Genomic DNA, 17,666 nt, shown 5'->3' on the forward strand with positions numbered 1-17,666 from the left:
CGTCCCACAGCAGCTCGACAGAAGCAGTGGGAGATGGGAGGCTCCCAGGTCCAGGAGATCTAGTCCGGGGTGATAGATGTGCCAGATCTGGCTATAGGAGCTGAAGAAGCTGCATAAACCCCCATCAGCAGCAGACAATTTTTCTTGAACAGACCCTCCACCACCCAGACCATAGCAGCTGAATTTAGGCAGTGGGTCAAGAGGTCCCATGATGCTTGTGTCCTGCTAGGTCAAGGGAAGCTACGAGAACTGCCCAGGGAAGTTCAGCGCAGAGTTGCTCTGGAGTGGGGTCTGGACTAACCTTATGTCCCTCCTGACACTATGGACATAGTGGAGAACTCCTGGGGAGAGTGGGAGAATGACATAGTGTGGGAGCATTTGCATACCCCTAAGCCTCTGCAGGTGTCAGAGTGTGAGGAGACCTGGGCCCGGTTTGAGGACATTTGGAAGGAATGGAGGCTGCGGTGAGCAATCTACAGGGACAGAGTGGTGGTCTTGAAAGCAGGAAGGCCTGCAAGGAGCCACTCTGTCTCCATCAGAGAAGAGGGGGGAGGTAAGAAGAGATTGCCTGATCCGCACTTTTACTGCTGCTGGAGAGTGGTAACATAGGCTGTCAAGGAGAATACAGACTGTGTTTTCCTCTTTTTTTTGATTCCTTACAGTGTCAGACCGGCCTGCCACTACAACCTGTGCTGATGGATGGACATTCCTATTGCTGGATGCTGAGTGAGGTCTGATCACTGATTCTAACTTTTTTTTTTGAGGAACCTGATAGTCCGAGGAAGGGCCCCTCCCACCAGGAATTCCCAAAAGAACTGTGCTTTATTTTGTTTTTCCTTTGTTTTGTCAGCAGGATGCTAACTCCCTCCCGACAGATCAAAACTTAGGAAGTAACAAATGTATATACTGGATGCTGAATTTTCCTTTCTGTCAGCAGGATGCTAACCCCCTCCTGACAGAAAGTTATGGAAAGTGTGTAGATAGTTGTTAGAGTAGAATATTGTTGTCCTTTTCCCACAGGGCCTCTTCAGATTGGACAGCTGTTCATCCATCTACAGCTGGAGTCAAGAATTCTGCAGGCAGAGGATCTCCCTCTTGGGGGGGGGGGGGTGCTCTGGATCAGTATGTGGTGTAAAGTTGTTGTTAGCTACAGGGACTTGTAGATAGTTATATGTAGTGTAATTCTGTAAATACCAACAAAATGCCATCTCTATTTTTGTACATATTTATTTGTGAATAGCCCCATCACAGTTTCTTCCCCTTCCCCATCCAAAACTGTAATTGTGCCCAGGAGCTGTTTTTTGAAACTTCCCTAGCCAAGGGACTGGCTGGATATTGGGGGGGTGAGTTTAGCACCCTCTAGTGGTACTAGGATGTGTACAGTTAAATTTTTTTTGTAATGTAGGAAAACTTAAGCAGGCTTGGCAGCCAGCCAAGCCTGTGTGTGTTTGATTCTGGGTTGGCAGGAAGCCAAGCAGGGCGACTCACAGGCAGCGTCACTGCCACCCCCTACTTCTTTCCAGAACATGTTAGAAACTTCTGGAAAGGAAGGAGGAGAGGTAGAGCTGCCTGGAGTATTCTGAGGGCCCTGTCCAATCCCCAACTAGAATTGGCAGGGGGCAGGCCCCCTCATATACTCAGGGTCAGCCCAGCTGGGAGGGAGTTGGTATTGGGTGGAAGATGGAAATGAAGTTTTAGGCTGTCGGGGCCTTTGAAGGAGCTCCCCAGTCTGGGGGGAGGTGACCCTGGACCGGGAGGCACAGGAGGAGCAAGACAGGAGAGCAGGAGAACATTACTGGGCAAGTCTCCAGGAGTTCCACAGAGGCAGCCAAGAGGGCTGGTGAGTGTTCACATAGTCAGAAGGACTGGGGAGGCACGCCTGGGAGAATGCAGTCTGGGATGGGTGCAGAGCCCGTTGAGTAGACTGTGGTGACACGGGCAATGGAAAGGGGCAGCTGTAGCCAGGAGGGCTGGTAGGGCCTGAAGATGTGGTGCTGGAATCAGTAGCCACGTGGAATGCTAGCACTAGGACTACCACCAGGGGCCCGCAGTCCCTGCCTGCAAAGTGCCTTTGCTAAGGCCTGGCTGAGCCAGTGTCAGGCCAAAACTACAGTGCTAGCTGGTCCTGGAAGTGAGGAAGTGTAACCAAGTGATGTACTTGAGCTTGAAGTGAGGAGGTGTATATACAAGGAGTGTATATAGTTGAAGTCCCAATTCTTTATTTCTTCAATCAACTGGGCATCCCATACTTACCCTTACCCCATCCATGTTTAGGTCCCCTCAATAAAACATAAAAACAAAGTACAAGGACTGCTTCTTGACTTCTGAGTGTCTGAAGATTGTGTGCCTGGCTGTGCAGGGTGAGAGACTGACCACAACTACCAGCAGCCCCTACGGGGTACCGCTAAACGGACACTAGCCTGTTTACATCCTCTGCTTCCTAGAGGAGAATGGAGGGTCTGATCGGGTGTTGACCCGATCAAACTGAGGGGCCTTAGCTGCTTTAACCTTTCACATGGGGCGCACTCAACTAGAAGTCCGCTTGCTCAGTGGGTGATTTGTCCATCTGACTGCCATCCAATCCGACCAGATGGAGGGGAATAGATCCCCATCTGTTCTTTTTTTAGCAGTTTGGATTGGTTATAAGCAGGTGTAAACAGACAAAAGTCTGCTTATACCCACTGCTCCATAGAGCATAATGGAAGGTCTGATTGGGATCGCCTGAAAAACAGACAGATGGATCTCCCTACAGGAGGCCTGGTGGTAAACATTTGTTCATTTTCGTTTCATTTCATGTTTTTTTCGGGAATTCGAAAATTCTGAATGAGTAAATTCGGAATTAGTAAATTCGTAAATTGGAAAATTCGGAATTCAAAAATGTGAAAATTCCAAAATTCGGAAATTTAAGAATTCAGTTGTTTGAAAATTCGGAAATTCGAAAATCCGGAATAAGAAAGGAAAAGCCAAGAATTCGAAGGAACGAAAATCTGAGAATCCAAAAATTCAAAATAATAACTAACTAATAATAACTAACTATTAAATTATAGGTATTGGAATTTGGGTGTTAGTAAACATAACAAATACAAATTTATCTGAAGTCACAAATTATCCGAAATAACGAATGGCGCATCTAAACAAATGGAATGAAACAAAATAATAATAAGTAATAAAAATAATACATTTTTATTATTATTATTTATTATTATTAATTCGATACATTCCATTCGTTCAGATACGGCATTCGTTATTATGGATAATTCGTAACTTTGGATAAATTCGTATTCATTACATTCACTAACAGCCAAATTTGAAAGGAAATTCCAATACCTATAATTAAATAGTCAGTAATAGTTAATTTATTATTAGTTAGTTATTATTCCAGAGTTTATGAATTTTCATATTTTCATTCTTCTGAATTTTCGAATTTCCGAATTTTTGGATTTTCGAATTTTGAATTTTCGAATTTTCGAATTTCAAATTTCCAAATTTTCAAATTCCAAATTTCCGAATTTCCGAATTTCTGAATTTCAAATTTCTGAATTTCAAATTTCCAAATTTTTGAGTTTCAAATTTCAGAATTTCTGAATTTCAAATTCCCGAATTTCTGAATTTCCAAAAATTTAGAATTTTCAAATTTTCGAATTTCCGAATTTCCAAAATTTAAAATTTTCGAAATTCCGAATTTTCAAATTTCCGAATATTCGGAAAAATTCTGAAATTCGATATTTCCGAATTAATGAATTTGTCTAAATTAGTTAAAAAATGAATTCGGAACTAAACGAATTGCACATGTCTACCTGGTGGTAACCCCTTATCTGCGGCCCTGACACCATATGTGCTTAAATGCATGCACATATGCACATAAGCATGTATTCACATGCGCAGTACTAAAGGCATCTTTTTTTATGCCAAGTTCTGGCAGAAAAAATCTAGCATATTTGGAGCAAAAATTCATACACCTATATGCACAAGACCTTATACTTACATGCCTGGATTTCAGTAACATGAAAAAGTAAGTAGACAAGAACCAACCTGAGAATGCAAACTCAATTTTGGATGCAGAAAGAACACGGATTTGAAGTTGTTTCAAAATACTCCATTACAGCCCAGTCAATTAATATACTAGTCAGGTTGTCAAAGCTGCTAAATGTTATGACTATAAAAATTATCCCTTCACTTAATTTCTAACATAAAAAGGTATTCAAGAGGAACCAGTGGGAACATTCCTGCACTTTTAAATACAAAAAAAATGAAATATACTGCAACTTTCTAGTCCATAGATGTGGTGGCTGTATTTCTTTTTTTCAGCTTGGATTTTGCCAGTAATGCTTTTCCTGTACTATGCAGGCAACACTGGACAACCAAACAGGCTGTCCATGTTTGGCCATTTCGCCCACACGTCATTTATGATCCCCAGCTGGTATTTTTACAAACCGTAGCTGGGAATATGTAATTTAGCAGTGATGGTGAGGGGGGGCACTTTCAACATGCCATGGTTGGGGCAACATCACTGAGTGAAAAGTAATTTTATCAGCAGGTTATTATGACTGACGATGGATCTACATGGCTGGACGACGTGATCAACATTGGATTTACCCTATGACACATTGGTGGGTGGGTGTCTTTAATTACTTTTGCCTTTTTTTGTGAATGAGATACAAGGGGTACATTATAATACTCAATATCTGAGGGGGGATCTCTATTATACAGATTCCGATTAATCCCCCCCACAAACACCCCATCAATATGAGGAGAAGGAGCCCTGCAAGGAGGAGGATAGCTTTGCCATTTTATTCCTATAGAACTATTAATATTATGCAAAATAATTCACCTAATAAATATACAGTATATATGTGGGACTCCTTATAGAGTGCAAAAGCTGTGTCATGACCATTAAAGCTTCACTTTCATGTGAGAAAGGTGGGGGTTGGGGAAGCTCAAGCACCTTCTATTTATTTTAAGGTGAGGTTGAAGGAATATACGGGTGTACATATTGTATAGTCTATGTAGCTGATATGGATATTATTGATTTGTCTTATTTTTATTAACCTCCATCCCAAGGTCTCTGACACAAAAAAAAAAAAAAAAAACATACCCAATAACAAGACAGTCCCAGGAGAGTGACCCTGAGATTTACACTCTACCTACAAAGCTTGAAGGTACAGTGCCTTGAGAATGTATTCATACAACTTGATATTTTCAACATTTTGTCGTGTTACAACCTAAAATGTAAATGTATTTTATTGGGATTTTGTGTGATAGGCCAACAAAGGTGGCACATAATTGTGAAGTGTGGCATGCATTTGTATTCAGCCCCCCCCCCCCCCCGAGTCAATACTTTGTAGAACCACCTTTCACTGCAATTACAGCTGCAAGTCTTTTTGGGTACGTCTCTACCAGCTATGCACATCTAGAAAGTGACATTTTTGCCCATTCTTCTTTGCAAAATATCTCAAGCTCTGTCAGATTGGACGGAGAGCATCTGTGAACAGCAATTTTCAAGTCTTGCCACAGATACTCAATTGGATTTAGGTCTGGACTTTGGGCCATTCTAACAAATGAATATGCTTTGATCTAAACCATTCCATTGTAGCTCTGGCTGTATGTTTAGGGTCGTTGTCCTGCCTGAAGGTGAACCTCTGCCCCAGTCTCATGTCTTTTGCAGACTCTAATAGGTTTTCTTCTAAGATTGCCTTGTATTTGGCTCCATCCATCTTCCCCACAAACTCTGACCAGGTTCTCTGCCCCTGCTGAAGAAAAGCATTGCCACAACATGATGCTGCCACCACCATGTTTCACGGTGTTCAGGGTGATGTGCAGTGTTACAGTCAGGTCCATAAATATTGGGACATCAACACAATTCTAATCTTTTTGACTCTATACACCACCACAATGGATTTGAAATGAAACAAACAAGATGTGCTGTAACTGCAGACTTTCAGCTTTAATTTGAGGGTATTTACATCCAAATCAGGTGAACGGTGTAGGAATTACAACAGTTTGTATATGTGCCTTCCACTTTTTAAGGGACCAAAAGTAATGGGACAGATTAACAATCATCCATCAAACTTTCATTTTGTAATTCTTGGTTGCAAATCCTTTGCAGTCAATTACAGCCTGAAGTCTGGAACACATAGACATCACCAGACGCTGGGTTTCATCCCTGGTGATGCTCTGCCAGGCCTCTACTGCTATTGTCCTCAGTTCCTGCTTGTTCTTGGGGCATTTTCCCTTCAGTTTTCTCTTCAACAAGTGAAATGCATGCTCAATCGGATTCAGGTCAGGTGATTGACTTGGCCATTGCATAACATTCCACTTCTTTCCCTTAAAAAAACTCTTTGGTTGCTTTTGCAGTTTGCTTCGGGTCATAGTCCATCTGCACTGTGAAGCGCCGTCCAATGAGTTCTGAAGCATTGAGCAGATAATATTGCCCGAAACACTTCAGAATTCATCCTGCTGCTTTTGTCAGCAGTCATATCATCAATAAATACAAGAGAACCAGTTCCATTGGCAGCCATACATGCCCACGCCATGACACTACCACCACCATGTTTCACTGATGAGGTGGTATGCTTTGGGTCATGAACAATTCCTTTCCTTCTCCGTACTCTTCTCTTCCCATCACTCTGGTACAAGTTGATCTTGGTCTCATCTGTCCATAGGTTGTTGTTCCATAACTGTGAAGGCTTTTTTAGATGTTGTTTGGCAAACTCTAATCTGGCCTTCCTGTTTTTGAGGCTCACCAATGGTTTACATTTTGTGTTGAACCCTCTGTATTCACTCTGGTGAAGTTTTCTTTTGATTGTTGACTTTGACACACATACACCTACCTCCTGGAGAGTGTTCTTGATCTGGCCAACTGTTGTGAAGTGTGAATAGAAAAATACTCTGCGCTAGAAGTGTGCTGTGTTATGCTATGTAATAAAAAATGTGTGTGTCTCCAAACTAAAACACATAAAAATAATTTAAATATGTGCTCACATTACAACAAGGACTTTTTTCACTTATGTTGTGTGGCACTTTGGCACTTTTTTGCATTATATAATATTAGCTATGATGCATTTCAGCATATTATATCTATAGTGTTTATTGCACTTCAGTGTGTTCACGCTTATAATTGTGTATATTTATACTCAGTTTTTTTCCATGATTATGAAGTAACTATTTTACAATTGTTTATTCATTTAACCACTTATTCACCAATACTTGGTACTTGATTTAGTAGAGCACATATTTAAATTTATTTTAATTATTTTTATGTGTTTTAGTTTGGAGACACACACATTTTTTATTACATAGCCTAAAACAGCACACTTCTAGCACAGCATGTTTTTCTATTTATCTGATTGTTAGCGCGCTGTATGTTCTATGCATGCAGCTGATTAGTGATAATCTTTAGGCAATTGGTTCACGGTGGCTCGCAGGACTCTGTCTATTTTGTTGTGAAGGGTGTTTTCTTCACCAGGGAAAGAATTCTTCGGTCATCCACCACAGTTGTTTTCCGTGGTCTTCTGGGTCTTTTGGTGTTGCTGAGCTCACCGGTGCGTTCTTTCTTTTTAAGGATGTTCCAAACAGTTGATTTGGCCACATCTAATGTTTTTGCTATCTCTCTGATGGGTTTGTTTTGTTTTTTCAGCCTAATGATGGCTTGCTTCACTGATAGTGACAACTCTTTGGATCTCATATTGAGAGTTGACAGCAACAGATTCCAAATGCAAATAACACACTTGAAATTAACTCTGGACCTTTTATCTGCTCCTTGTAAATGGGATAATGAGGTAATAACACACATCTGGCCATGGAACAGCTGAGCAGCCAATTGTCCCATTACTTTTGGTCCCTTAAAAAATGGGAGGCACATATACAAACTGTTGTAATTCCTACACCGTTCACCTGATTTGGATGTAAATACCCTCAAATTAAAGCTGAAAGTCTGCAGTTAAAGCACATCTTGTTTGTTTCATTTCAAATCCATTGTGGTGGTTTATAGAGCCAAAAAGATTTGAATTGTGTCAATGTCCCAATATTTATGGACCTGACTGTATGCAATGTACACACGACCGGACTTTTCGACAGCAAAGGTCCAACGCAATGAATCCGTCGGACCATTCGATCGTGTGTGGGCTTCATCGGACCTTTTCTGTCGAAAAATCTGACAGACTTTAGAAATATAACATGTTTCAAATCTTTCCGACGAACTTGAGTCCTATAGAAAAATCTGTTCGTCTGTATGCTAGTCCGACGGACCAAAAACGACGCAAGGGCAGCTATTGGCTACTGGCTATGAACTTCCTTATTCTAGTTCAGTCGTACATCATCACGTTCGAATCAGTCGGACTTTGGTGTGATTGTGTGTAAGCAAGTCCGTTTCCTTGGAACTCCGTCTGAACTGCGTTGAAAAGTCCTTCGGAGTTCAGTCCGTCAAATAGTCTGCTCGTGTGTATGCAGCATTGGTTTTAGGCCAAAAAGTTCAACTTCTTCCACATGTTTGCTGTATCCCCCACATGGCTTCTCGCAAACTGCAAACAATACTTTCTATGGCTTTCTTTCAACAATGGCTTTCTTCTTGCCAATCTTCCATAAAGGCCAAATTTGTAGAGTGCATGACTAATAGTTGTCCTGTGGACAGATTCTCCCACCTGAGCTGTGGATCTCTGTAGCTCCTCCAGAATTACCATGGGTCTGATGTTCAAAGCTTGGAATATTTTTTTATAACCTAACCCTGCTTTAAACTTTTCCACAATTTTATTCCTGTCCTGTCTGGTGTGTTCCTTGGCCTTTATGATGCTATTTGTTCACTAAGGTTTTCTAACAAACCCCTGAGGGCTTCACAGAACAGCTATATTTATACTGAGATTAAATTACACACAGGTAGACTCTATTTACTAATTAGGTGACTTCTGAAGGCAATTGGTTCCACTAGATTTTAGTTATGGGTATCAGAGTAAAGGGGGCTGAATACAAATGCATGCCACACTTTTCAGATATTTATTTGTAAAACATTTTTGAAAACCATTTATCATTTTCCTTCTACTTCACAGTTATGTGCCACTTTGTGTTGGTCTATCACATACAATCCCAATAAAATACATTTATGTTTTAACATGACAAAATTTGGAAAATTTCAAGGGTTGTGAATACTTTTTCAAGGCCCTATATACTGTAGTTAACCAAATCTATAGAAATAAGGTAGTACCCAGTTCAGGCAATATAGTATGCAGTATAACATTCATTATGATTTTTTTTTTATTAGACCTACAAAAGGCACGATATGAGTCTGTGGCTGACCTCAAGTAATGAGGCTCTATTCCTTTATGTCCCTATGCTCGTCCAGGGGTTACTTTTTTTAATGACCATAGCATACAGTTATAAAAGTATGTAAATCACAATAAATGTAGCTGACAGACACTGGTGAAATACATGTAACATTATGGTATTTATATTCTTCTTATGTTGTTTTTTTTTTAAATAGCCTGAGGCCTCCTGAAGAAGCAGAATTTGTTTCAGTGAAATGCAGAAAGAGCTCTCTACTCCACCACCCTATTAGCAATAACTAAAAATGTACACAACTGTTATAATGAGTTATCTGATTGTATGGAAAATTATGCAAACACACGAAAGCTGATAGGTGCTGGATGGGGGACATGTGAACTGAAGTGTTGTAGTATATGAGAATGTACTCATGAGCAGTGAATTTTCAAGAGATTCATTAATGTGATATTAATAAAAATGATGTGATTTTTTGTCTCAGTACCTTAAAAGTCCATGGTTGTTGAATATCTTCTCTATAAATGTTGTTATACACTGGATGGTGCTACAACAATAGTTCACTAGCTGAAATGATATTGTGATTAAGCTTCCTTTAACAAATGTCCAAACCAGAATTATTGCGGTTTTGGTAGGCATTAACTTCCTTTGCTGCTCTCTGCATTAAGTCACATAACATCTCAGGACTGCAGAGGAAGTCAATGGTGAAAGACTTTTTCTGGCAGGTGCTGTAATATTATGGTTGAGCAGGGAGCAGGTAATTATAATCGAATGCACCATGTGTTACTGACTGCGGGTCCTGCTATCAGTGAGATCTGTATGGCAGGTGAAACTCCATTTAAGGTCAACAGCCTAACATATAATATTTCTAATGGATCTGGGGGAAAATGTCCCCCTCTCCACCTGTCTTCTCTCCAAGTAAAAGCTGAAATAATTATGTTAATAATCTTCTGTAGGGAGTACGCAGGATCTCTTGGTTTTTGCTTGTTGTAAATCTATTGCTTTCTAATTATAGTAAATCTTCAAGCCCAACATATTTAGCAATACAGAAAGTTGAAAGACAGATTTTCTGAGAACAAAACTGTGTGGCAGGAAAACTCTGCATACCCAATAAATTAATTGAAAAATATTATAAAAGGTTGGCGCTAATTCAAGTGAATATACATAAACATACACAATTAATTTAACATCATAATTGGGTGAATATATAAGAATGAAATTTAAAAAATCAAGGAAGGACACAAAAAAAAGAGGGGGGCACCAGAAGGAACCCCAGAAGAGGGGGTTCAGGGCTGCTCTGTAAACTATTTCACAGAACAGGTAAAGAAAGATAAAAACAGCCTTTGTAACTGCTTTAAGGCTTTCTAGTGGCATATATTATCTAATTCCTTTTCTACATTTCACATTTTTTGAGGCCCTGGACAGTAAAACAACCCACAAAATGTCCTCATTTTGGAGAGTAAACACCCCAAGGTATTTTTTAAGAGGCATAGTGAGTCTTTTGACTACTATTTTTTTACTACAAGTTTTTGGAATATGCAGAAAGAAAAAATATTTTTTCTTACACAAAGCTGTCAGTTTTATTTTTTCACACACAACCTTGACATACTTAGAATTAAACATTCTGCTACTCCTCCTAAGCATGTGAATACCACATGTGTGAGACTTTTTCCATGTTTGGACTGATTATGTACTGGGCATTGCATCTTGTGTAACGAAAAAATAAACCAATTGTGTCGAAACCAGTATACTGTAATGGTTGTCTCTGTACATGTGGTCAGGGGAAATAGATTAGTGTAGCATTACCTATACCAGTCCCCATTCCTATAAGACAAACAAGCCCAGCCTACTGCTATGTGATGTCCCCAGGAATGCCATGTTCACTGGCCAGGAGGTACAGGAAGTTGAACAAAGGGGAACAAAAGAGTTCCTGTGGTTCCAGGAGTGCAGTTGTCCACAGGTAAAGGCTGAGACTGGTGTCTCTCAGGAATGTAATAAGCAAGATGTGCAGATGGGCCAGTTCAGGCGACAGGCAGAGATGTGGTGTGGCGGCGATCAGGAACACTGATCACTATCAATACCAGTGCCAGGGAAATATAGCATCAGTGTCCTGATCACCAGCTAGCACCAGTACAGTGTCATCAGGTGCCAGTTCCAGCCAAACAAATATATGTGTAAGCTGCAGTGCCAACGTCAAGGCTACTCTGTAAACTGCAGTCCTAACTCCCAACATTCGGTCTGTTTGTACGGACGAGGCTTAACTCCCCCCCCCAACGCTCTCTCCCCCCCCCCTCGTTCTCCCTCTTTCTTTCTTTCTTTCTTTCTTTCTTTCTTTCTTTCTTTCTTTCTTTCTTTCTTGCTTTCTTTCTTTCTTTCTTTCTTTCTTTCTTTCTTTCTTTCTTTCTTTCTCTCTCCCTCTCTTCCTCTCATCATAAAATTTCAGGACCCCAGTGACACCCAGCAGTATCTCTGTAGACACATTCTTGGTCTAGTTGTTTGGCCTTGTTTCCTGCTGTGTAATCTGGTCACAACGGTTCTTCCAGTGCAATCCGTGACATTGTGTAAATTTCCAGAGTCTCCTAAGTAGGAGCACATATAGCAGTAGGATAGAATAAGGGCAGGTATGCTTGGAGGGAGCCCACTCCTCCTTAAAGGCACAGGAGTGTATGCAATGTCCAGCAAGGGCACGATGCAAAAAAAACCCCTCTGTTTATAACATTAACTGTTAGACAGGGTCAATTTGGTTGTTCTGCAGGCTCACTGGTAACTGTGCTGGGAAATATTTTATTTGTTTGTGATGTGCGTTGCCCTTCTATGTGCACCTTACTGCAAAGGCTAGTTATAAGTTGGGATGGTTGCCACTTTTTTGCATTGCTGCCTGCCAACACTAGTAAAATTATTATCTAGTACCATTGTCAGCCAGCATTAGTGTCTGAATTGCGGCCAGCCCCAGTACAGATGAAAGCTAGTACTGACATCAAATAATACCAGCTACTGGTACCCACAACCAGCACCGCCCATGCACCCAGAAGTGACATGAGACGTGGATTGAAGTGACGAATCCTTCCAGGTACAGTGATCCTCAGGCATGGACCCATCTCTTTCCACACACTGGCTCTTGCACAAATGAAGCCATGGCTTGGGGCTTAGGATCTACTCCATGCCACTCTTCATCTGGCTGGACATACCCCTAGTGATGCCTGTGATGTCTTCTGCTTGTGAGTACAGTACCAGCATCAGTATCAGTAATTTTTAATATCACTGTCAGCCAGAACCAGTGTTGTGATCGCCACAATCACCAGTAGCATTGAAATCTAGCATCAGTGTCCTGATCACCAGCCAGCAACAGTAATCCAGATTCTCTTTATACGAGACCATTTGAGTGGAAGCCTCTCACTGTTTTGGAATGTACAGTATTTTGCTGCCTGAGCCTTAACATGGGAATTCCCAACAAAAAAGACTGCAGTCATATTGGTTCACACACCCAATCCACCAAAATGCCCATATGTTATTTAGTGTTGTCCAGAACACAATATAAATTGATAATGAGATTTTTTTTTCAGGCATTATACATATTGACATAGATAACTATATAAAAACATAATTTGTATTAGAACATATCATAAAATTCCATTGAAACTGTATACAGCTGCACAAAGATTCAGTAATCAAACATGTTAGGTATGGTTTTCTTGTGTCCAATGCATTCTGAAATTGCTTTCTTCCTCAATTTGCTGAGAGTGTGTAGAGAAATCCCCAGCAGATTACATGACTTGCAGCTAATAAAATCACTGCTGTGTTTGAGGACAGCAGTCCCTCTGAGATGAACCCAGGGTTGGCTCCCTTAACAGGATCTATGGCAGCCTTCAGACAGATTAAAGTTGTTTGGGACAGTTGACTATGCACATAAACTAGAAAGCACCAGCCAGAACAAAAGTTAAACTTGGGTAGCTAAAAACCACCCCAAAAAAATGGTCCTTTAAAAATACAAGGCCAAAGGGTCACCATTGGCATTCCAAAACTACAAGGAGTGCAATAAGAAATGCAAAGGCACAATCAGGGCGGCTAAAATTGATTATGAGAGACACATTGCTGAGGAGAGCAAAAAAATCCAAAGATATTTTTTCAAATATATTAAGAAGGCTAGGTAAGAACATATTGGCCCCATGAAAGATGAGCAGGGAAAGTTAGTAACAGGTGACAGGGAGAAGGCAACTGTATTAAAGTGGTATTCAACTCAAAAGCAAATATTTATTATATTACAGCTTACACATTCTTAGATGTTGTTACTGCAACCTGGTATTCAGGTAGAATCTGACATTTTCACACCCATTCATTTTTTCTAATTTGTTTTTCACTGAAAATCTTTCAATTTAATTGTGGAACAATGTAACCTTTACACCCAGCAGTTTATTACCAATTTCTTAATCTCTGACCATTTCAATGGAAGTTCATCACTGTTTCTGAATTCAAAACCATTTTTAGCCTGGCTCTGAACATAAACAATCCCAAAAACAAACTGCATTTATATTAGTCCACAAAGTCAAACCACCACATGTTCATATAGTTGTCAGTCATGTCCAGGACACAATATAAAATAATGAGATCTTTGCATTTCGGGACCAATTCTCTGTGCCCTCCCAGAAGTGAATCTACATGATAAGCTCCAAAAAATTAGGCCTCTTATCAATATCTTTTCCCCAAAAAATTTTCTGAAATGTATATCTCCTAGAAAAATATCTGTATCAATGGGTCTCATACACATACCGCATGCTACACAGGCAGACTTCATATACAACAGTTTTTCCCCAGTGAATGTGCCAAGTATAGGGGGAGGTTGTCGAAATTTTAAGGGAGTGGCATAGGCTACACTTTGGATTTGTGTTTACGAAGGAAGAGGTGGCCAGCTGGAGCCACCTAGATGCCAATCTTATATCGATAGTAGAAGGCTAGCGTGGAACCTTATGCCCCCCCTTTTCCATCAGTATCCATTCATATTCCCATCGTACTCATTCCTGGAAAAGGGTCTTAGGATACTGGGTGCTGCAGCAACCATCAGCTGGAAACTGGATCATGTATGTCAAAGTATAGATATTTGCCAGCACACCAACGTTGCACTCTCTCATTTATGATATGGTTATACTTAGTGTGCTGGCAAATATCTACACCCTTTTCCATTTGGGATACCACTTCTATATGGACATTTTTTTTTTCTGTGTGCCACTTTTTAAACACCTTTTTTTTCAAGCAAACCATAGTTTGTTGTACAATATGGTCGAATAACAAAGGCTTTCTTTAAAGATTTGTCAACACACAGCTGAAAAAGGGGAAGTCAGCAAGTTTGCATAATTAGGACATTTTTTTAATTAAATTGGAAAGATAAATACTTATGATCTTTCTTCTATTCACCCAGATACCAGTGCAAATTCAAGGATGTGCTGGTCTGCATTCATAAGTACAATTTCATATGGCCGGTGTAGATTTCAGATCATGAAGTCCTAGCTGACGACCTGAAGATTAGTTTACAAAAAAGTGTAATCTATTTATTTCAATTGGCCATCTACAACTTTATATGTCATTTTAAAAGTCTGTAGGAAGACCTGGCTCTTTCCTAAAATAAGAAATAAATTAATAAGACATTTTAACACCCCTAATTTACCAGAAAGGCCCTGCACCGGAAAATTTTTGATCTGATGTAGTCAGCAGACTGGAGACCCCAAAAAAGATGCTGTGTAAGCACCAAATGTGCAATAAGGCATGATGCATGTTACTATTGTGCCTACTGTACCTTACAACCTGGCCTTTGCATCTACTTCTGTCGCCACCATGCCTCAGTACTGTATAATAGAAGGTATGGTGCAGGTGTTTTTGACATGCCTGACTAGTTGCCATTTGTCTGTATTTGCTCCTCTATGCAACTAGGTTGCAAAAAAGTCTCACCCATATGGCATAGCCATACTGGGGAGTGTGTTTTGTGGTGTAATTCTAAGTTTGCCCTTGCTGTGTGTTAAAAAAATTCTTATTAACCGCTTCCCGACCGCCTCATGTAGATATACTGCGCAGAAGGGCACGTACAGGCAGATTAACGTACCTGTACTATGCCCTTTAAAAGGCAGCTCATGGGCGCGCGTGCACCTGCCGGGAGCTCCGTGACCGTGGGTCAATGTCCGCAGGCATACCAGCGATCGTCTCACGGTGAGGAAGAACAGGGAGATGCTAATGTAAACAAGCATCTCCCCGTTCTGCCTAATGACACTGACACTGATCACGCTCCCTGTGATCGGGAGCGGTGATCAGTGACGTGTCACACACAGCCCCTCCACCCACTCCCTAGGACACACTTAACCCCTACAGCTCCACCTAGTGGTTAACCCCTTCACTGCCAGTGACATTTTTACAGTAATCAATGCAATTTTTTTTTAGCATTGATCGCTGTATCAATGCCAATGGTCCCAAAAATGTGTCAAAATTGTCCGATGTGTCCGCCATAATGTGGCAGTCATGATAAAAATCGATGATCGCCACCATTACTAGTAAAAAGAAAATTATCAATAAAAATGCCATAAAACTATCCCCTATTTTGTAGACGCTTTTGCGCAAACCAATCAATAAACGCTTATTGCGATTTTTTTTACCAAAAATATGTAGAAGAATACGTATCGGCCTAAACTGAGGAAAAAAGATGTTTTTTGATATATTTTTTAGGGATATTTATTATAGCAAAAAGTAAAAAACAATGCGTTTTTTTCAAAATTGTCGCTATTTTTTTGTTTATAGCGCAAAAAATAAAAACCGCAGAGGTGATCAAATACCACCAAAAGAAAGCTCTATTTGTGGGAAAAAAAGGACGTCAATTTTGTTTGGGAGACAAGTCGCACGACTGTGCAATTGTCAGTTAAAGAGACGCAGTGCCGAATCACAAAAAGTGCTCTGGTCAGGAAGGGGGGAAATTCTTCAGGGGCTGAAGTGGTTAATGACAAATTATAATTTGTGCAAAAAAATACATTTCTATTTTTTCTGCATTTTCCAAAAACCTGTGGTAAAAAATGAAATCCTCAAAAGACTCACTACACATCTTGTCAAATACCTTGGGATATCTGATTTCCAAAATGTGGTAAATTTGGGATTTTTTTACTGTCATCTTGAAAACCTGAAGATGTTCCTTGGACTTTGCACCCCTCTATGCAACTAGGCAGCAAATAAGTCTCCCATGTGGTATCACCATACTTGCAAGGAGTAGCAGAATGTGTTTGGGGGTTTAATTCTTGTTAAAAATTCTGTATATAGCCATACAGAAAATACAGTGCACAGTCCACATGGGTTTTGCTGCTGCTTAACAGCAGACAGGAAATAGGAACTTTTATTCAGGAAAAAACTTAGAGCATACCATAGATATTATAAACCCTGTCATCTACTGGTTGAAGAATATATCTCGTAAATACTGATACTGATGTACAGTAGTTGTTGCACAAAATACAATTCTGTATTCTAAACGTTCTGTGTGTAAGAGATTTTTTATTATATTGACAATATACAGTAGTTGCAATAAAAATACATTTTCTTTTTCTTTCTTTCTTTTCCAAACAATATTAGCAAACAATTAATTCTTTAAAAATCTCACCTTACCTTGGGGTGTTTGCTTTCTAAAATATAGACTTTTTGTGGGTTCTTCTACTGTATTGGCACTTCAGGGCCTCAGAGAATGTGATAGGTAGTCAGGAGACCAGATACAAAGTTTATGCCCCTTGAAAGCTTGAAGGTGTTCCTTGGACTTTGCGCCCCTCTATGCAACTAGGCAGCAAAAAAGTCTCCCATGTGGTATCCCCATACTTGCAAGGAGTAGCAGAATGCATTTGGGGTTTTAATTCCTGTTAGAAATTCTGTATATAGCCATACAGAAAATACAGTGCACAGTCCACATGGGCATTGCTGCTGCTTAACTGCAGACAGGAACATTTATTCAGGAAAAAAAACTTAGAGCATACCATAGATATTATAAACCCTGTCATCTACTAGTTGAAGAATATATCTCTACTAAATATTGATACAGGTGTACAGTAGTTGTTGCACAACATACAATTCTGTATTCCAAAAATTTTAAACATTCTGTGTGTAAGTTTTTTTTTCTGCTATATTAGCAATATACAGTAGTTGTATTAAAAAATGCATTTTCTTTTTCTTTCTCAATTTTCTACTGTATTCAGGGTCAGGGTCTCAGAGAATGTGATAGGTAGTCAGGAAACCAGATGCATAATTTATGCCCCTTGAAAGCTTGAAAGTGTTCCTTGGAGTATGACAGCTCTGAAAACTCAAAAATAGGATGGACAGGAAGGGGGAATATGTCGGTCCTCAAGTGGTTAAACATCACATGGGTGGGCTCTCCTGCTACACCACAGTTC

This window comes from Aquarana catesbeiana, linkage group LG01 (assembly GCF_042186555.1).
Source record: "Aquarana catesbeiana isolate 2022-GZ linkage group LG01, ASM4218655v1, whole genome shotgun sequence".
NCBI lineage: Eukaryota > Metazoa > Chordata > Amphibia > Anura > Ranidae > Aquarana > Aquarana catesbeiana.